Source organism: Taudactylus pleione, unplaced genomic scaffold (genome assembly GCF_031769625.1).
Source record: "Taudactylus pleione unplaced genomic scaffold, aTauple2 ptg000176l, whole genome shotgun sequence".
Lineage (NCBI taxonomy): Eukaryota > Metazoa > Chordata > Amphibia > Anura > Myobatrachidae > Taudactylus > Taudactylus pleione.
This window is the reverse complement of record NW_028284578.1, coordinates 7,927,069-7,949,938: the sequence shown is the minus strand read 5'-3', so window position 1 is coordinate 7,949,938 and position 22,870 is coordinate 7,927,069. Positions and strand designations below refer to the sequence as shown.

Sequence of the window (22,870 nt, the reverse complement as noted above, 5' to 3'; positions counted from 1 at the left end):
AGACTGAGGCCTTGATGGGGATAAAAGCAAGACTGAGGCCATGATGGGGATAAAAGCAGGACTGAGGCCATGATGGGGATAAAAGCAGGACTGAGGGCATGACGGGGATAAAAGCAGGACTGATTGCTTGAAGGGGATATAAGCAGGACTGAGAGCATGATGGGGATAAAAGCAGGACTGATTGCTTGAAGGGGATATAAGCAGGACTGGGGGCATGATGGGGATAAAAGCAGGACTGAGGGCATGACGGGGTTAAAGCAGGACTGAGGGCATGACGGGGATAAAAGCAGGACTGAGTGCATGACGGGGATAAAAGCAGGTCTGAGGGTATGACCGGGATAAAAGCAGGACTGAGGCTATGATGGGGATAAAAGCAGGACTGAGGGCATGATGGGGATAAAAGCAGGACTGAGGCCATGATGGGGATAAAGCAGGACTGAGGCCATGATGGGGATAAAAGCAGGACTGAGGCATGATGGGGATAAAAGTAGGACTGAGGGCATGATGGGGATAAAAGCAGGACTGAGGGCATGATGGGGATAAAAGCAGGACTGAGGGCATGATGGGGATAAAAGCAGGACTGAGGGCATGATGGGGATAAAAGCAGGACTGAGGGCATGACGGGGATAAAAGCAGGACTGAGTGCATGATGGGGATAAAAGTAGGACTGAGGGCATGATGGGGATAAAAGTAGGACTGATGGCATGACGGGGATAAAGCAGGACTGAGGGCATGACGGGGATAAAAGCAGGACTGAGTGCATGACGGGGATAAAAGCAGGTCTGAGGGTATGATGGGGATAAAAGTAGGACTGAGGGCATGATGGGGATAAAAGTAGGACTGAGGGCATGATGGGGATAAAGCAGTACTGAGGGTATGATGCTGTGAATGTTAATTCAAATAAGCCCTACCCAGAAAATAAGCCCTATGGAGTTTTTTTGACCAAAAAAAATAAAATAATACAGTGTCTTATTATCGGGGAAACACGGTATAAGATTTAAGTGAAAATCATGTGTAATTTACACAGATTAAATCGATTTAACATTTTTAAATTTACACTCTATTTGTTGATTTTACATTTACTTCTCTATTTATTGTAAATTGTTACCTAGGCCTTTTTTCAATACATTTCTTCTATTTGGAGTCATTCTCTGTTAGAGGTGACAGAGTACAGTAGCAGAGAACTGGACAGTGGGTGAGTGCAGTAAGCCAATAACTATATATACAGTAAAAGTAGTAGGTTATAGGGTCATAGGAAGAGTAGTGGAAAGGGTAACACATGTAAGGGGCTGTCTGTTTATTGGAGATAAAGTGGACGGAGGTAAAGTACCAGCCAACCAGCTCCTAACTGTAATTTTTCAAACATAGCCTGTGACATGGAAGTTATGAGCTGATTGGCTGGTACATTATCTCTGTTCACTTTATCTCCATCCAGGGCTTAGTAAATAAACCCAATATATCACTAACTAGGGAAATATTGGGCTCGATTCTGAGATTTACGCAATGCAGATATTTAGACAGATTGAACAGTTGAAAAGTCAGTGATAGGAAATCAGCTTTTGTGGGAGGTAACAGGGAGTGTCTAGGCAAATGCAGGTGTGGTTATACAGTTTAAACTCCATTTTATGGGCGTACATATATAAGCAATTGTGATCTCCTTCGCAGCATGAGAGCTCCCTGCATTGCAGAAGAGCTGCAGTGTGTGAGGCTGGTCAGAAGTGACTTACAAGCTGCATGGCTGGTCGATCTGCCTCAGTGTTCCTATTCCAGGTTGGTTTCGCCTTTAAGAACATTGCCACTTTAAGTCTAGTGGCAAAATCAATGAAAAATCTGCACTTTTGATTAATTTTCAGACTATTACATTTATACCAATAAATAATATATCCCACATTATACAGATACTATGAGTGAGAAACTTTCCGGAGCTCCTGCATGATAGTTAGTGCATTCTGTAGGTGGCGTTGTCTATAGGAGCCTATGGGATTCTTTACACAGAAATCTTCGGAGAGGGAACCAAAGGATGATTGCACAAGCTTAGACCCCTCGTCACACATGCGCAATAGGAATCAAGGGTTATAAACCCGGAAGCAGCTTTACATCAGAAGAGCTATCCTGGGAGGTAAGTATATATGCATATCGGTGTTATTAAATGTCAGTATGCATGGGATAGGGAGCATGAGGTATCACATAGTATATGTAATACTTGCTATATCCCATCCTATGAGAGATGTATCAAACCTTCTAAAGACTGTAGGAGTGCAGAAGTGGAGAAGTTGCCCATAGCAACCAATCAGCTTGTACCTATCATTTTATGGCATGTACTTGATAAATGCTAGCTAGAAGCTGATTGGTTGCTATGGTCAACTTCTCCACTTCTCCACTCTTTAGAAGGTTTAATACATAGGAGAACCATTTATTCCCTTCTCTCCCCAATTTTCTGTATAAGAAAAGCACATAGCTGTCAGCACACTGGGCAGCACACTGACCTATATGTATCACTGAGAGATTGCCCACGGCCATACCTCTCATTTTTATCACTGTTTATCATGGCAGTAATGATGTTCTTATCACACTGACTCCTCACTCATTTGTCACAATGACAGCTGAGCAATACCCAGCCGCCATGGAGACACCATCCATAGCTGTAATAGTTACTGACTGATCTAGAGGCCCCTGTTCTCCTCTGAGCATGTACTGGGCCTGGTGCACGCATGTACAGATGTATCCTCATACATCTATCTGCAGTTGGTGACTATATGGCACAAACCTTACTCCTCATGGTCTGTTTCTGTAGGTATCTTGCAAACCAGATGGAGGAGGATCACCAGCAAGTGGAACGCCAGATTGTCTGATTTAGACTACTAATTAAAAGGTTCTGGAAGGTGAAGGATGCCCTGTGGCACAGAATGCAGCACAGAACATTTGTGACTCGGGAAGAGCTGGACAAGGTGTGTAACACACATGGGCAAATGCAGGATTTTTACAGTGGGGTTTACACACACACACACATACACACATATATACTGTATTATATTATATATATTAGAGATGAACGGGTTCAGTTCCCAGAGAACCAAAACCACCCGAATTTAGCATATCTGAGTCGGATCCAGGCAGGCTCGGAGGTTCCCGCCTTACTCGGTTCTCGAAACCGAGGCAAAACCATAGAGACGGAAATCTTGCGGTTCGCGAGCTTTCATCTCTATGATCAATGTAGTATATAGGGACCACACGACAGATACCATTTCACTCCGGCTGTGGAGACTGAACAGGGAGGGTGGGTAGTGTAGGGCTGGGAGAGGTGCTGGTGCTATCTGCTGTGTCCTGGGCTGGTGCTGATCCATTCTGGTCTCTGGTCACGGTGCTGTCACTGTCACTGTGCTGTCTGCTGATCCATTGTGGTCTCTGGTCATGGTGCTGTCACTGTCACTGTGCTGTCTGGTGATCCATCTGGGCTGTCTGCTGTATCCTCGGCTTGTGCTGTGTCCATCTCTAGGCCCAAGTTCTGGACTCCAAAAAAAAAAAAAGTAAAAAAAAAAAATCTTTAAAAGTGTCTTTAAAGTTTTTAGATTTTTCTGTGTGTGCATGTGCCATTAACAGGCTTAACCACAGTAGCGCACAAGAGCCAGCCAGCAATGCAAGTTGCGACCTTGTGCTGCCTGATTCCAGTCGTTCTAAATAAAAAAATAAAAAAGTGTCATATTTTTTTCTTGTTTGTGTGGGTGGGTTTTTGCCTTAACCGCAGTAGTGCACAAGATCCAGCCAGTAACGCATGGTGCAACCTTGTGCTGTCCAGGGGCTGGCTGGCAACTTTTAGCCTGGGGGGCAAATGCATGCAGACGGCCCTGGCAGAGGAGTAGCGTGTAGCCAGGGTGCCCGAAGAACGTGCGTGCTACGGCGTCCCCCCACCCCGTCCCTCAAGTGTTCCAGGGAGGAGGCGGGTCCATATGGGATTAATGTAAAGTAAAAATAAAGATTAGGAGCAGCCCCGTCGTGGTTCCCATATGCAGTGCCCCCTGTGCCCCAGGAGAGGACTCCCTTATGCAGGCCTCCAGTAATGCCCCCAGTAGTGATCCCCTCCTATGCAGTGCCCCTTATACAGTGCCGTAGTGGTCCCCCCTGTGCAGTGCCCCTTGTGCCCCCAGTAGTAAGCCCCTTATATAGTGCCCCCAGTAGTGGTACCCCCTAAGCAGTGCCCCTTATATAGTGCCCCCAGTAGCAGTCCACCGCCCATGCATTGCCCCCAATAGTGGTAACCCTTATGAAGTGCCCCTTAAATAGTGGCCCTAGTTGTAGTCTCCCCCCTATGCAGTACCCCCAGTATTTCCCTTTTTATAGAGCCCCCAGCAGTGGTCCATCGAAGCAGTGCCCCCAGTGGTAGTCCCCTCCCCCCTATGTAGTGCCCCTAGTAGTAGTCCCCCCCTATGCAGTGCCCCTAGTAGTTGTCCCCTCCCCTTGTAGTGCCCCTAGTAGTAGTAGTCCCCCTTGTAGTGCCCCTAGTAGTAGTAGTCCCCCCTTGTAGTGCCCCCAGTAGTAGTCCCCCTTTGTAGTAGTAGTCCCCCCTTGTAGTGCCCCAGTAGTAGTCCCCCCAGTAATAATCCCCAGTAGTGGTCTCTACCTTGCAGTGCCGCCAGTAGTCTCCCCCATTGTAGTGCCCCACCCCTGTAGTCGCCCCGCCCTTGTAGTGCCCCCAGTAGTGATCTCCCCCTTGTAGTGCCCCCAGTAGTGGTCTCCCTCTTGTAGTGCCCCCAGTAGTAGTCCCTCCCTCTTGTAGTGCCCCCTGTAGTGGTTCCCCCTTTGTAGTGCCCCCAGTAGTAGTAGTCCCCCTCCATTGTAGTGCCCCCAGTAGTAGTAGTAGTCCCCCCTTGTATTGCCCCCAGTAGTAGTAGTCCCCTGCTTGCAGTGCCTCCAGTAGTGGTTCCCCCGTTTGTAGTGCCCCCAGTAGTAGTAGTCCCCCCCTTGTATTGCCCCAGTAGTAGTAGTCCCCCCCTTGTATTGCCCCCAGTAGTAGTAGTCCCCCCCTTGCAGTGCCTCCAGTAGTGGTTCCCCCCTTGTAGTGCCCCCAGTAGTAGTAGTCCCCTATTGCAGTGCCTCCAGTAGTAGTTCCCTCCTTGTAGTGCCCCAGTAGTAGTAGTTTCCCCCCTTGTAGTGCCCCCAGTAGTGGTCTCCCCCTTGTAGTGCCTGCCCCTCCCCCAGTAGACACACGTAATAAAAAAAACCCACTTACCTCAATCCCTGCTCCCGCCGTTGCCATCCGCTCCTCCGTCTGTCCTTCCCGGGCTGGGCCGCTCTGCATTATGGGAGAGACGTCATGACATCATGACGCCTCTCCCATTGCCCACTGCGGGAGCCGGAAGATGGAGTGGCTCCCGCAGTGGGCGCAGCAGCAGCTGAGAGTCTGACAGACTCTCATTGGCTGCTGATCAAAACAAACACACAGCTGCCAGTACCGGCGGCTGTGTGTTTGTCACTTGTGTAGCGCTGACCGAACTCCGTCCGATCAGCGCTACCCAAGCGGTGCAGCTGTGTCCCAGTGACACAGACTGCCCGCGGCCCGCAGCCTGCATGACGCTGCGGCCGGGGGGGCACATGACACCCTGCCTCCCAGCCCAGCCCGCCACTGGTGCTGTCTGACTCCAGTCATTCTCAAAAATACAATAAAAGTGTCATATTTTTTTCTTGTTTGTGTGGGTGGGTTTTCGCCATAACCGCAGTAGTGCACAAGATCCAGCCAGTAACGCACGTTGCAATCTTGTGCTGTGTGACTCCGGTCGTTCTAAAAAAAAAAAATGATAGTGTCATATTTTTTTCTTGTTTGTGTGGGTGGGTTTTCGCCATAACCGCAGTAGTGCACAAGATCCAGCCAGTAACGCAAGTTGCAACCTTGTGCTGCCTGACTCCAGTCGTTCTAAAAAAAAAATACAATAAAAGTGTCATATTTTTTTCTTGTTTGTGTGGGTGTGTTTTTGCCTTAACCGCAGTAGTGCACAAGAGTCAGCTAGCAACACAAGTTGCAACCTTGTGCTGCCCGACTACAGTCATGATTAATCGTTACTCTGGGGCCAAGTTTTTCTGGAGCTGACAAAAAATATAAATCATCATTTGTTGTTTTTTCTAATATTTTTGTGTGTGCGCACGACTGCACATGTGTGAATTTTGTAACCGCACCTTGGCTACACTATTGGTGATTGTGACACTGCTTGTAGACTGCAGAAAAAATATGGAGGGCTGTCACATGACAGGAGAGCTTGACGGCCTTGCCAGCAGTGCAAGGCCGTCAACTTCCTCGACCTCTAGGAAGGCCCATGCCCCACGGCTTAAGACACGCCATCGATATGGTAAAGCAGGTTTTACTGAAATTAAGAAAAAAAATTGAAAGGATATTTGACTTTAGATAAACAAAAAATTGGCAATATGCCATTCACTACACAAAGTGGCAAGGAAAGGATAAGGCCTTGGTCTTCTTACTTTATGAAGAAGACTGATGATTTTGATAGCCCTTCTGCTTGTAGTAGTAGTGGTGGTGGTCCAATTAAAAATTTGAAAGCTGTTAAGACAGCTCCGGAAAAACCAACTGTGTGCCCTGAGAAATTGAAATCACAAATCCCCGAGGAGAGTGCAAGTGTGTCCGCGGTTGCCATGTGTGAGCCCGACCTAAATACTAGTGTACTGGAGGATCTTCCAAGTTCCAACATTTGTGTGCCCTCTGTAAATGTAGGGAAGGGCAGTCAACATCTTGCACACGTAGTCATTGAGGATGCTTCTGTGGAATTGCACATGGAGGAGGAGGATATTTTGGTGGATGAAGGTGCTAAGGATGATGAGGATGTTGATAATGAAGATGTTGGTGTTGGTGATGAGGATGTTGATGCCGAGGATGTCCTTTGTGTAAGTAAGGCAACAGCTGTTGCCCAAGGTTTGAAAAAGCCAAAGCCCATTGTTGTGATGCCGGGACAAAAGACAAAAAAATCTACTTCTCACCTGTGGAATTATTTCCAACCCGATCCGGACAACAGTTGTCAAGCCATATGTGCTTGTTGCCATGCAAGAGTGAGTAGAGGTAGGGACCTAAACCACCTAGGAACCTCCTCCTTGTTACGTCACTTGGAGCGCATTCATCAAATATCAAAGTGTACATTGCCAAGTTCCAAAACTCAAAATGTAACAAGTCCAGTGTCACCTACCTGTGAGATCCAAGCAGCTTCGATCTCCAACACCAACACCTTCATCATCATCTACATCCTCATTCATGATCAGAAGTAATTTAAAAAAAACAATTGACTATTAAACAGTCCTTTGACAGAGGAAGTAAGTATATCAGCTGTCAACCAGATTCACAACGGATCACTGACGCCATGACGGCTGTGCTAGTATTAGATGGTGAAATAATAAAAAATGAGGCTGATAGCGTGGAGGGAGAGCAAAAGGAGGATGAGGGGGAAATTTGTGTCCTATCTAATGCTAATGTGGATGTTGATGATAAGGATGTGGTTTGCGTAAATCAGTCACCAGTTGCAGCAGTTCTTGCAAATGATAAAAAGAAAGCCAGAAAAGCAACGTCTTGGGTGTGGAATTATTTTAATCTAAATTCTGACAACAGTTGTGAAGGCATCTGTTCCATTTGTAAAGCCAAAGTTAGCAGAGGAAGGGACGTTAACCATCTAGGCACCTCCTCCCTGTTACGTCATTTGCAGCGAGTTCATGCAATTTGTTTAACAAAATTATAATTTGTAAATTAATAACAAGCAGTCCAGTAACAGCTACCAGCAGTTTGGACCATAACATGCAATCTCCACCACCAACACCCTCATCATCAACCTCCTCCTTAATAATTGAAGGTAGTCCTTCCAAAAAATGTTTTGTGGGGCCCAAACAAACCAAGGAGTTCAGCCACGAAAGTGTCAGTCCTAGAAAGTGCTTGGTTTGTTAAACTGTGCATGTCCTTTTAATATCACACATAAGAGTGGGTGTGAGGGACATTTCCATCTTGCACCTCTTTCCTTTACATTTGGCACAATTTTGGGCATTGCTGACTATCATATTTATAGTTTATTAAACTGCCATCCTGCCTGCCACTGCTGTGTGGCAATGTTTCATAGATGTCTGATATGTTTTTAAACTGCTGTGCGTTTGTGCCGCTGCTCTGTTGCTTACTTTAGCCAGCCAGCTCGTTGCAGACTTTGGCCTATATTGTTGAAAAATAGTGAAATCAATATTGTGATCTGTGAGGTGGTTAAACATGCCTAGAAATGCTTGAAAATCATTGATATTAAGGTTAATAATACTGTAGGAACAAAAACAGGCCCAAATTATGTGGTTTTAGCTGTTTTTGTGATTTTATGCAAAAAACCCAAAACCAAAACACAAAAAACAAAACATGGAGGAAAAAAAATCCAAAACCAGATTCAGATCCAGATCCAAAACCAAAACCAAAACACGGGGGTCGGCGCACATCTCTAATATATATATATATATATATATATATATATAATCATACAGAGTGTCCGCACTTGCAGCACCAGAATCAACTTGGGGGTGCTCAATTAAGGACAAAACAGCCCATGAAATATAAAAAATGAGAAGAATTGGCACTCACCAGGTAGCTGACAAGAAAATTGGTTTTTAATTACCCATCTTGAGGGAGAAAGTGCATAGAGCCATAAAGTGCAATAGTCATAGTCTACGTTTCAACGTAGACTATGACTATTGCACTTTATGGCTCTATGCACTTTCTCCCTCAAGATGGGTAATTAAAAACCAATTTTCTTGTCAGCTACCTGGTGAGTGCCAATTCTTCTCATTTTTATATATATATATATATATATATATATATATTTTACATACACACACACATATATATACACACATATACAGTTCATTAGGGGTGTGCACCGGCCACTATTCGTGTTTTGTGTTTTGGTTTTGGATCTGGATCTTTCTTCATGTTTTGGATCTGGATTGGTTTTGCCAAAACCACCCTTCCGTGTTTTGAGTTCTTGGTTTTGTGTTTTGGCTCTGTATTTTTTTGGAAAAAAGCATAAAAACCGCTAAAAATCACAGAATTTGTGTGTTTTTCTGTTCCTATGCTATTATTAATCTCAATAACATTAATTTTCACTCATTTCCAGCTTATTCTGAACACCTCACAATATTGTTTTTAGGCCAAAAGGTTGCACCAAGGTAGCTGGATGACTATGCTAAGCAACACAAGTGGGCGGCACAAACACGTGGCCCATCTAGGAGTGACATTGCAGTGGCAGACAGGATGGCAGTTTGAAAAACTAGGCCCCAAACAGTACATAATGCCAGAGGAAGGGCTAAAGGGGTAAGAAACACCCGAAGCAGGGACTAATGGGAAATGCAGGACAACCCGAGATATCAGAAAAGATCTCAGAAATGATGATAAATACCATAGAAAGAGAGAGAGAGAATTGAGAGTAATAAACCTTACCTCTAAGGAATTAGATGAGATACACGTTAGAGTTTTAAGTAAAGGTTTATCATTTTCCCCTAATAACCATCTAGATCATTTCAAATGGGAAAATTATCTCCATCTTTTTGGAAGAAAGCTCCTTCTAACCAAATTTTATTCCAGGGATCTGTCCCACAATGCAAATTAAATACCACCCATGGCCGATATAGTTGAAGAATTATCTTTGGAAGAAGCACAAGCAATAACAATATTGGAAGACCTAGAAGGAGAATCAAATGACCTTAATACCAATTCCAGACCAGTATGTAAAAAGAAAGAAACCTTTTATCTACAAACGCAGATATGCCCAGAAGTTGGTACATTTATAGAGTTGGTTTTGCGGGATTTTGACAGATTATGTGCCAGAAAATCCAACTCTTCTTTGTCTTCCAATAACCTTAACAAGGAAGAGATTAAGGCCCTCATTCAGAGCCGTACGCTCTGAGCAGAGCGCACGCTCTGCATGAGGGCCGGGCTCCATTTTCATGGAGCGTCCTCCTAGACGCTCATATAGCTGTGGGTCACCACCCACAGGCTATACGAGCGTGCATTTTGATGGCCGCGATGGTCGTGACCATCGCGACCATCGAAATTGCGAGCCGGAGCCTGCGGTTGAGGTTTTCAACCGCAAGCTCCGGAGTGATTTTGGCTCTATCAGAGCCAAAATCACTCCCACTGACATCACTAGTGATGTCAGTGGGCCGGCTTCTGACGGGAGGCGTTCCCGTGGGAACGCCCCCGTCAGGGAGGCACGCCCCCGGCATGCCCACCAAAGGGGGCGTGCTGTCAATCAACATTGACAGCACGCCCCCTTTGATCGGACACAACGAGCGAAGGAAAGTCCTTCGCTCGTCGTGTCTGGCGCATGCGCACGACGGAGCTCCCTCCGTCGTGCGCATGCTCAGTACAGACCATCGACCCACTTGCGAGCGGACAGCCGCTCGCGAGTGGGTCTGAATCAGGCCCTAAGGCTCTTAAGGAAATTCAATCCTGGGATGATATCATAATTAAGCCATCCATCCGACACAGAGAAATACATTGTGGAACCTAATAGACAACTTAAAGATAAAATGTGCTACAAACAATTATTGTTCAGTCCACTGGAGGATTATAAGAAGCAATATGAGATAATTATTAAAGGAGCATTTGAACACGGTGTGATCACAAGAATGGAATATCAAATCTTGGAAGCAAAAGAACCAGTTATCGCAAAGTTCTACGTGCTCCCCAAGATACATAACAATGATGAGGTTCCCCCTGGACGTCCAATAGTATCTGTCATAAAATATCTAACAGAAAATGCTGTTAATTTTCTAGACACTCATTTAAGGAGGTTTGTTATTGATTTACCATCATATGTCAAAGATACCATGGAAGTACTACAAAAATTGGACGAGATACATATTGATGAAGGGGTAATACTGGCCACATGTGATGTCAAGTCCCTTTATACCAGTATTGACCATGACAAAGGTATAAAAGCAGTAAAACATTATCTTGAAAAGGAAGGTATGACAACTTTTGGTTAATTTTTGGTGGACTTACTTCGATTCATTCTGAAGAAAAACTTTTTTGAGTTTAATGATAAATTCTTCCAACAAATTTGCAGGACGGCTACGGGAGCAGCTTGTGCCCCAATGTACGCGAACATATACCTAGGGTGATGGGAGGCAACCATGGTCTTCCAAGAATATAATGAATATTACACCAAACACATACTCATTTGGGTAAGACATATAGATGACCTCTTGATTTTGTGGGATGGTCCGGAAGATCTTTTCAGAGAATTTATGGGAGTTCTTAACACCAATGACCTCAATTTAAGGTTAACATATGAGATTATTTATACCGAGGTCACCTTTTTGGACCTCAAGATTCAGAGAATGATGGATGGTAGGGTCCAAACCAATCTTTTCTGGTAAAACACTGCTTCAAACAGTGTCCTGCATAGAAACAGTGCTTATTTTCCACCAGTATTAAATGGAATCCCCAAAGGTGAATTTTTACACTTTAGGAGGAACTGCTCAAGTCTCGATTTGTTTAAAATTATAACTGAAGAACTGCAAGAAAGATTGATTATTAGAGGATACAGTAAGAGATCAATCAAAAAAGCCAGACAAGCCATGCAGAAAGAGAGAAACTCCCTCCTATACCCTAATAGAATAACCATGAAAGAGGAGGATAGGACAGTCAGGTTTGTAGGAGATTTCTGCACTGAGTGGCGGGAGATAAAATATATTATTCAGAGACATTGGACAGTTCTCACATTGGACCAAGACCTGGAGAAAAACCTTGTACCCAGGGTACAATTCAGTTGGAGACGGTTTCCTAATTTAAGAGACAAGCTGGAACATCGTCATTTTGTTAGGTCCGTACATAAGAAACCTCTGGCGGAAGGATCCATCAAGTGTGGGAATTATAAAGCCTGTATGTACATGCAGCGAACCATTGAATTCAAGGACAAGTACCAGAAGACACTTAAATTAATCAGTTCATTAGTTGTAATACATCAGGAGTTGTATACTGTATTATGTGTTCTTGTGCAAAAAGCTATATAGGGATGACCACTAGACCCCTAAAATAGAGAGTTTTGGATCATGTAGGATCAATAAGAAACACCAGCTCGGACCTACACAAATGTAAAAAGCTTACCACAGTGGCAAAACATTTTTTGCTTCAACACCAAGGGAATGCGACTGCCCTGAGGGCCTATGGAATTGAACATCTTAACCTGGGCATTAGAGGTGGCAAACTTACACAAGAATTATTGAAGAAAGAAAGTTACGGGACTTTTCTTATGGGAGGTCTTCAACCAAGGGGCCTTAATGAACACATTAATTATGGTGTCTTTTTTTAAATGTTAATTTTCTTAGTCATAGACTTATTATATTTTATTTCATTTTATATTTAATTATTTGTTTCATTCAAAATTAGAGTCATGTGCACAATAATAGTATTTTATTGCACCAATTTTGATATTGTATAAATATTAATACACATATTAATCTATATGAATTAGCACATATACACATTTTGATTCACTTTTTATCAATTAATTTATTCTTCACTTTATTATACAAATATTAACTTATGGTTTTATTTAGGGAAATACACATATTGATAGTACAATACTGTATCGCTGTACTGTATCCTATCCCTTATTTTTCACGTAAGATATATGAGGTAGAACTGACTAATATTTATTTTATTATTATGTTTATTTAGAGTGATATATAATATAGTATCAAATATGTATTATATATCCTTTGTATGAATATATTTAATAATTATTATTTTACATATGTTTATATACACTATTAAGGGAATCTTGTTCTTCTGATTTGATTTTTTTCAGCACTCCAAAACATATTTAAAGTATTCATTCCTATTTTATTTAATAAAAGTTTTTCTATATATTTATCTTATTTTTTATTTATATATTTCTGTAAGCTTAAATATAGTCATTAATAAGAAATCACCTTAATAACATTGCCAGTAGGATGTGGTAAAGATAGGATTATATAGAGATCATTTCCATCTCTATTTATTTTCTATTTACGGTGTATGTCCATTTCTAATAGAGTTTCTCCATACAGAATGGTTAACCAATTAGAGAGCTGACAGGCTGTGTTAATTGGCTCTTAGGAAAGTCAATCATAAAGGAGGATATTGATTGGCTATGTAAAATGCCTATCAACGAATAGACCATATGATTGGTCAAGCTATACTACATAAGAAATGTCAGCCCAGTACACTGGTTGACCCTATGATTAAGCAGCTGAGCGAAACGCATGTCAGGGAGACACGCGGCACACGTTGCTAGCGTGTCTTTGTTTATGTTTGAAATGTTGTGAATTAACTTTTCTCCTCACAGGTGACATGCGATACGATCTCTAGCTACTGTGCATATAGCAGGATTACAATGAACATCCGACTGTGCTTATGAGACCGCAGTAATATTATATTAGCACTAAGTCACGGGATACTTTAGGAGTTCAATGGGTGTTGTTACTCTACACGATACATTGTAGCAACAGACCAGCCACTTACTGGGACTGATTTGTTATTTAGTAAGCTATGCGGCTGCTGCATACAAATGAAGATGCTACAATGTATTTGATTATTGCTGTATAAACTCAGTTGCAATTAAGAAATGCAGATTCCCCTTTTAATTGTAAAAGTGACATAGGAATCTGTCATAAAAATATATACCGTCATTGGTGATGGATTGTATCTCACATATTTATAAATATGTGACTGGGCAAATGTGTATAACAATTACATACACCTATTATCATGGTAACAGTGACAAGGAACAAGTATATGTCACTGAGTAACCCCCCACCCCATTATTAGAGGTCCATTAAGAACCAATAGAATGTGTATAAACAAACAGGTGTTATAAACTGCTGATAAGTACCATCAGTTCCTGCAAATCTCACCCTGTTTGATGTATTTGATATATGGGACAATAAGCCATCCTATACTGAACCCTGTTAGTGCTTATAAAATCTGCGACTAAAAGACTCGTATTATATTTCCATATATTAGGGAGATTTATATTACCTTATGAGTAATTATTTAAGCACCTGTGTTTATTATAAATATATTAAAACCGTGACCTGCTACTGAAAATATATGGCTTTCTAAGAGACAATAAATAAGATACGGTTTTTTAGAGGAGATATCACATCAAATTATTACATTTCATTTTCACATTTTCTCACTTTCACAGTTATGCACATTTGATTTATATTTCGCTTTTACTTTATTTTAGGTTTAATACAATAAAGGTTATGTTTTAATACATTTTTTTTTGCTGTTTTCGTGGATTGGCAAAACCTTCTATTGACTATTGTCGAAGTAGAACATGAAATTAGTCCGAGTGTGCCCTGCATAGGAATACTCTTCTTTCTCTTTGCTACTAGTTTCAATTTATTCCTAGGTGCACCTCCCACCAGTTACTTATTATTAACAGTTATATTATACATAGGGAAGGACTCTTTCTATAATTTTCAGTATTTTCATATTTGCTATATGTATATTTCTGTGCGGGTTAACCCCTATTTTTTCTATTATGTCAGAAATTGTTGCCAGGTCCTTCAGTCTGGACCAAACTTGGCCCTGTCTGCCCTGCATCATCGCCAGAGGGTTGCTTAGGATACCTAAGTTGTTTCCTGGCAGCCCCAGTTGTGGGAGAAAATGAAGAAGGAGCTGTTGACATGTCACGTTCCGCTTCAGCTTACAGTGTTTTCACCAGCAGGTCTTTGCACCTTTGCAGGCTTGTGTTGGTCGGAAAGAAAGACACCACGTAGGCTTTATACCTAGGATCGAGCACGGTGGCCTTAATGTAGTATTCTGATTTCAACAGGTTGACCACCCTGGAATCCTGGCAAAGCGAATGAAGGGCTTCATCCACAAGTCGCACATACTGAGTGGAATTGCTCCAACTTAGCTCCTCCTTCACTTTCTCCAGCTGCTTCTGCAAAAGCCTGATGAGGCGAATGACCTGACTCAAGCTGGCAGTGTCTGAACTGACTTCATGTGTGGCAAGTTTGAAGGGCTGGAGAACCTTGAACAACACGGAAATCATTCTCCACTGCCCTTGAGTCAGGTGCATACCCCCTCCTTTCCCTATGTCATAGGTGGATGTATAGGCTTGAATGGCCTTTTGCTGCTCCTCTATCCTCTGAAGCATATAGAGGGTTAAGTTCCACCGCATCACAACCTCTTGCTTCAGGTGATGGCAGGGCTGGTTCAAGAGTGTTTTGCCGGTGCTCCAGTCTTTAGCATTCCCTCATTTTCTCTAAGAGGTTGTCGGTGGTGTGCCTCTTACTAAAACTGGTTATACACAGCTTAGCCTGCCTTGGAATGAGCTGGTGTTTCTGAGACACTGCTACTGGTGACGCTGCTGTTGCTGCATAAGGTGATACATCTACCCAGTGGGCTGTCACAGTCATATAGTCCTTAGTTTGCCCTGTTCCACTTGTCCACATATCCGTGGTTAAGTGGACATTGGGTACAACTGCATTTTTAGGAAACTAAGGACACTTTTTCTGATGTCTCTGTACATTCTTGGCATCACCTGCCTAGTGAAGTGGAATCTAGATGGGATTTGGTACCGGGTACACACTACCTCCATCAATTGTCTAAATCCCACTGCACTAATTGCGAATACAAGATGCACATCTAACAACAACATAGCTGTCAAGGCCTCAGTTATCCGCTTTGCTTCAGGATGTCTGCTGTTGTACTTCATCCTCCTCGATAAGGACTGTTGGAGGGTCAATTGCTTAGTAAAAGAAGTAGTGGTGTTCCTACTTCCTCTCTGGGATGATGAAGAACTCCCAGCAGCAACAGCAGCAGTGGCAGCAGTTGGAGTAGCAATGCAGGATCCTCCCAAGGAATCATGGATAGGAGAGTCAGTCATGCCAGTGACATGGCCTGCAGGACTACTTCCGATCCTGACTGAGGAGGAAATTGATGAGGAGGGAGTTGACGGTGTTGTTTGCAGGTGCTTAGATGCAACAGGAAAAAGGGATTGAGGTGCCCCTTGACTGCTTACGGTCTTAGCCACAGTTTCTGAACTTGAACTTCAGTAACTTTTTATGGATGCGCTGCAGGTGATGTATAAGTGAGGATGTTCCTAGGTGGTTAACATCCCTACCCCTGCTTATTCAACCTTTACATATGGTACATATGGCGAGACAGTTGTTGTCCGGATTTGAATATAAATATTTCCAGACCAAAGAGGTGGAATGTTTGGTCTTCTGCCCAGGCATGACTGTGATGGGTTTTTTCATCCCACGGACAACAACTGTCTCCCCCGGTGCCTGATTTAAACAAACCACCTCACCATCAGAATAATCCCCATCAACTTCCTCCTCAGTGCCAGTTACACCAATATCCTCATCCTGTTATACTTCAACAGTGACAGCTTCAATTTGAATATTAGCAAGTGGACTGTGGGTGCTCCTTCCAGCTCTTGCAAAGGGCATGCAAATGGTGGAAGGAGCCACCTCTTCCCGTCCAGTTTTGGGAAGAGCGGGCATCGCAACAGTTGCCACACTTGGACTCTCCTTGGGGATTTGTGATATCTTCTTAGAATTAGAAAGCACAGTTCTTTGCTGTGCTTTTGCCAGCTTAACTCATTTGATTTTTGTAGCGGGAGGAGGGCTTCCATCGTCATGTGAAGCTGAACCACTAGTCATGAACATAGGGGAGGACCTTAGCCGTTCCTTGCCACTCCGTGTCGTAAATGGCATATTGACATTTCTCCTCAGATGATTTACATTTATTTTTTAAGGTCATTTTCCTGAACTTTGCCATTTGGGATTTTATATGCCCTCTACTATGACATTGGGCATCAGCCTTGGCAGACAACATTGATGGCATTTCATCATCTATGTCATGACTAGTGGCAGCAGCTTCAGCACTAGGAGGAAGTGGTTCTTGATCTTTCCCTATTTTATTTTTATCGGACACATTTTTGTCCTCCATTTATGTGACATTGATGCACGTGCAGCTAAGTCGCACACAAACACAGAAAAATATATTTTTTTTTTCAGGCACTTTGGGGATTACACCACCCTTCAACAGAGGATCCAGCTGGCCCTTTACTTATGACACAGGCACACATTTGGCGCTACTTTGTTGATGCACGTGCGGCTACAGCGCACACAAGTCACAAACATAGAAAAATATATATATATACTTTTTTGAAGTGCATTTTGGGGGTTACACTACCCTTCAACAGACGAGCCAGCCAGCCCTTTACTTATGACACAGGCACACGCTTAGTGCTGCTACTTTGTTCATGCACGTGCGGCTACAGCGCACACAAACAGAAAAAAAAAAGAATTCTTTGTTTTTGACTGGTGTGCATATTACATTGCCAGACTCCATGCTCTAACCAATATAGTAGAGGTGCTAGTCTGAGTGGGAAGTGGCTCAGGCTTCCCAGGTGTGCAAATCAATGCACTAATTAGTTTACAAAGAAAATGGATCTCAGACTGCACACTCTGGACACACACACACATATATATATATATATATATATATATATATATATATATATATATATAATTGGAGGGCTGGCAATGTAATATGCACACCAGTCAAGGCACAATATAGGTAAGTCCTGCTAATATTTAGACTGTGTAGTGCAGCTTTGGTTCATTTTTGGGGTGTGGGTCCCCCTAGATTGCTTTGCTGGTCTGCTTCAGGGCACCGCAGTATAACACATTTTAATACCTCACTGTCTGTTTCTTTTATTTATATATATGTATTTCACTTTTTTATTTTTATTCTTTATATGCGGCCAAGGGCTGCTCTTAACACTTCACTTTTCTTATTAGAGCGGTGCCTTGGGGTGGTTTAGCTGGGCTAGTTTGGGGGTGTCCTGCGCTCTGGATTTGAATCTTAGTATGTTAGGGACCTGCCCGACAAGAGGTTACTCGGATATGATGGGCAGGCCCATAACCTTGGCCAAGATTATGGCAAAAACCTCTATTGGATTTACTTCAAAATGTATTTATTTATATATAATCAGTTAATTTGGAGCTGTGCACCTGTATTTCTTCTTTGTGTATATATCAATTGGTCTCCACAGGTAGCACCTCCAATTATATATATATATATATATAGCATAGAACAAACGGACGGCACTCCATAGACTTGGTTAAGAAGAATAAAATGGTCCTTTATTGAGCCGACGTTTCGGGGTTCCCCCCTTCGTCAGGGACAGCAGTACAAATAAAACAAACATACATGACAAACATATAAAGTCCCATAATCAGTCCATAATCAACTCACGGTAAACAACAACCACAAGGAATTCAGGTTAATACATCGGCGGGTATCCCTGACTCCTTGAAGAAAATTGTGCCACGGTCCAAATTCGACCCAGTCTCACAGAATGCCTCAATTAGGACTTTTTCACGTCTCTTGGAACATGAGGGCCTCAATACGCATCCTTCTAATAAACATTTATACCATCAAAATCTTACAAAGAATGAACTATTGGCATTAAAATCTCTGTCCTTGAGGAAGGATTTAATAATACGTAATGCTGATAAAAGGGGAGCGGTAGTTGTGCAAAATCTCGAGCAATATAGGGGGGAATGTTATCGCCAATTGGGTGACCTCACGACATATGTATGCCTGGGCCATGATCCTACTGCTATATACAAAAGGGAACTAGATGCACTGTTAAATCGTGCACTTGATGAGGGATTGATTACATTGTCTTTGAAGTCCTCGCTTGAAGTTGAATTTCCTATTGTGCCTTTATTTTATGTTTTGCCAAAACTGCATAAGGATCCGGTCAATCCTCCTGGGCGTCCGATAATCTCCGCCCGGGGATCCTTATATCATCCCATTGCTGTATACTTGGATTCTATTCTCAATCCTTGTATACAGCGTTTGCCTGCTTATTTGAAAGATACCAGTATGCTACTGTTAAAATTGGATAATTTAACCATTGTGGATAAACCATTGGTAATGCGTACTGCGGACGTGACGAGCCTCTACACCTGCATCCCCCATGATGCAGGTGTCGAGGCGGTCAAGCGCATCATTTCGCAAGATGCCGAGTACATGGGCCCCCCAGTAGAATTTGTTATTGAATTACTGTGGTTAATTCTGACCCATAACTATTTTATTTTTGATGATAGTTATTATTTACAGGTGGCGGGGTGTGCGATGGGGTCCTCTGTGGCCCCATCGTATGCCAACGCCTTCATGTATTCTGTTGAACAGGCATTATTTTATGTGGATGGTCATTTGAAGGCTGAAGTAGCATTATATTTACGCTATATTGACGACCTATTATTAATGTGGACTGGACCAGAGGTACAGTTGACTTCCCTCCTGGATGACTTAAATTTATCAGATAGTGTAGTAAAACTCACCTATCAGTGTAGTCATACAGATGTAAACTTTTTGGATGTGCATATAATTTTTGAGGCAGGCTTGTTTAAGACCTCCCTGTTCACTAAAAGTACGGACAGGAACACACTATTAAGGAATGACAGCTTTCATCCCTTGACGTTGAGAAAGGGCTTACCTTATTCCCAACTATTACGGGTAAGGCGCATCACTTCTGTTGACGCCTTGGCTGAATTAGCTTTGGTTAATATGGTTGAAAAGTTTGTCTGTCGCGGTTATGATCGTGGTGAACTAATGAAGTTGAAGGATAAAGTCTTACATATGTCTAGGGCTGATTTATTAAGACCTGGTAAACCCAAGAAGCAACTTGATAGTAAATGTATTCCATGGGTGAATAGATTCTGTAATGACAGCCCACACGTTGTTAGACGGGCAAAACAGTGGTGGCCTATTATTAATTCAGATAGAGATTTACCCACTTTGCGTGACTCTAGGCTTATGCCTTGTTTCACAAGAAGTAGGAATATTGGTGATCGTGTTATGCGATTGGATATAACGGGCCTTGATCGTCAATCACAACCAATGCATTTTCTGAGTATTAAGGCAGGTTGTCATCGCTGCCTGGGCTGTGTCACATGTAGAAGTCTAACTGTTGGAAATTCGTTTTGTCATCCCCATACGGGGAAACGATTTAAAATTAATTTTGCAGTGACCTGTTCCACTATGTTTGTCATCTACATGCTTACCTGTCACTGTGGCTTATCTTATGTGGGTAAAATCCAGCGCCAATTTAAAGAGCGTATGGCGCTACATCGCTCAGCCATTCGACAGGCGTTGGCTAGTGGGGGCAGTGAACAGCCTATGGCTCGGCATTGTGCCCAGTTTAAGCATGGGGTGGCATCTATTAGATCTATTATTATAGACCATGTACCCCCCCTTGTGAGGGGTGGCAATAGAAATAAAATTTTGATGCAAAAAGAGAGCCGGTGGATACATATGTTAGATACTATTGCCCCAAGGGGTCTGAATGAGACTCTGGGTTTGCAGTGTTTTTTGTAGTAATGTCTTTCCTGTATTTATGTAATTTTTCCTAATAGTGTTTAATGGATGCTTAAATCTAATTGTCAATCGGATCGTTTTCATTGAATCTTGCTAGCTGTGTAATCAGTGTATAACTCTTTGTTAGTGCCGCATATTATAATATTATGATGATTGCTGGTTTTGTATATTGTTTAATATTAATATCATAGCTGTTTTAATTCAGTGTCCTCAGCACCCTGTGTTTAGGGTTGCTAAGCGACAGGATCACATGATTTGGCTCTCCTGTGGGTCGCTGGTTGATGACGTCATGGGCTCAGCGTCCGAGTTCCCGCTCGCTGGTCCGGGAGGTCGGAGGCTGGCATCCCACAGGTGAGTTGATTATGGACTGATTATGGGGCTTTATATGTTTGTCATGTATGTTTGTTTCATTTGTACTTCTGTTCCTGACAAAGGGGGGAACCCCGAAACGTCGGCTCAATAAAGGACCATTTTATTCTTCTTAACCAAGTCTATGGAGTGCCGTCCGTTTGTTCTATGCTATGTGGAGGAAGCGTCATGCACCTTTGGAAAGGCACCCTAGCAAGTATCCCTGACCCAAGGTTATGAGTGCCGGGTTTTCTGGATTTTCTATATATATAATATATATATATATATATATATATATATATATATATATATATATATATATTAGGGGTGTGCACCGGCCACTTTTCGTGTTTTGGTTTTGGATCTGGATCTTTCTTCGTGTTTTGGATCTGGATTGGTTTTGCCAAAACCACCCTTCCGTGTTCTGGGTTTTGTGTTTTGGATCTGTATTTTTTGTAAAAAAAAATAAAAACAGCTAAAATCACAGAATTTGTGGGTTTTTCTGCTTGTATGCTATTATTAACCCCAATAACCTTAATTTCCACTCATTTCCAGTCTATTCTGAACACCTCACACCTCACAATAGTGTTTTTATGTCCAAAAGGTTGCACCGAGGTAGCTGGATGACTATGCTTAGCGACACGAGTGGGCGGCACAAACACGTGGCCCATCTAGGAGTGACACTGCAGTGGCAGACAGGATGGGAGTTTGAAAAACTAGGCCGCAAACAGTACATAATGCAAAGAAAAAAAAGAGGTGCAAGATGGAATTGTCCTTGGGCCCTCCCACCCACCCTTATGTTGTATAAACAGGACATGCACACTTTAACAAACCAATCATTTCAGCGCCAGGGTCTGCCACATGACTGTGGCTGAAATGATTGGTTTGTTTGGGCCCCCACAAAACAAGCTGGCAATTAATCTGTCCCTGCACAAACTGGATCTACGGAGGCAAGATGTCGTCCTCATCCTCCTCATTCACCGATTCCTCACCCTCTTCAGTGTTGTGTACATCCTCATCCTCACAGAGTATAAATTTGTCCCTGCTTGAATCCACCACCACAGGTCCCTCTGTACGTTATGGAGGCTGGTCTCCCTGGAAGAGTTGATAATTCATTTTTATGAACATCATCTTCTCCACATTTTGTGAAAGCAACCTCCTACGCCTTTCGCTGACAAGGTTCCTGGCCACTAAACACTCTTTCGGAGTACACACTGGAGGGGGGGCAACTCAGGTAAAATAGAGCCAGTTTGTACAGGGGCCTCCAAATTGCCTCTTTTTCCTGCCAGTACATGTACGGACTGCCTGACATGCCTACTTTGCTGCTGTTACCGATGTAATCCTTTAACAGACAGACACACGCTTGTCACTGCTGCTTTGAGGATGCAGGTGCAGCTACAGCCCACACAATTCACAAAGACAGAATTTTTTTTTTTTTATTGTTTGTGGAGCGCTCTTTGAGGGTTACACCACCCTTTAACTGACAGACACACGCTTGTCACTGCTGCTTTGAGGATGCAGGTGCAGCTACAGCCCACACAATTCACAAAGACAGAAATTTAATTTTTTTATTGTTTGTGGAACGCACTTTGAGGGTTACACCACCATTTAACAGACAGACGCATGCTTGTCGCTGCTGCTTTGAGGATGCAGGTGGAATCTAGACGGGATTTGGAACCGGGGACACACTACCTCCATGAATTGTCTAAATTCCACTGCACCAATGGCGGATGCCGGACGCACGTCTAACACCAACATAGCAATCAAGGCCTCAGTTATACGTTTTGCTTCAGGATGTCTGCTGTCGTACTTCATCCTCCTCGCTAAGGACTGTTGGACGGTCAATTGTTTAGTAAAAGTAGTGGTGTTCCTACTTCCTCTCTGGGATGATGAACAACTCCCAGCAGCAGCAACAGCACTAGGAGGTAGTGGTTCTTGATCTTTCTCTATTTTATTTTTATCGGAGAAAGTTTGGTCCTCCATTTATGTTATATTGATATATACATGCGGCTAAGGCGCACACAAACACAGAAAATAATTTTGTATTTTTGTTGGAGACTAGTGCACTTTGTGGGTTACACCACCCTTTAAGAAATGAGCCAG

At 42.8% G+C, this 22,870-nt stretch overlaps 1 long non-coding RNA gene across 1 annotated transcript in view; it reads left to right on the top strand.

Moving 5' to 3' along the window:
• The window catches only part of LOC148520528 (uncharacterized), a 56,658-nt gene that overhangs the window by 4,703 nt on the left and 29,085 nt on the right, over positions 1 to 22,870 (top strand). Inside the window, exon 2 of the long non-coding RNA XR_015878871.1 lies at positions 2,795 to 2,948. This is a non-coding gene — a long non-coding RNA (uncharacterized LOC148520528). The remainder of the gene's footprint in view (positions 1 to 2,794; positions 2,949 to 22,870) is intronic.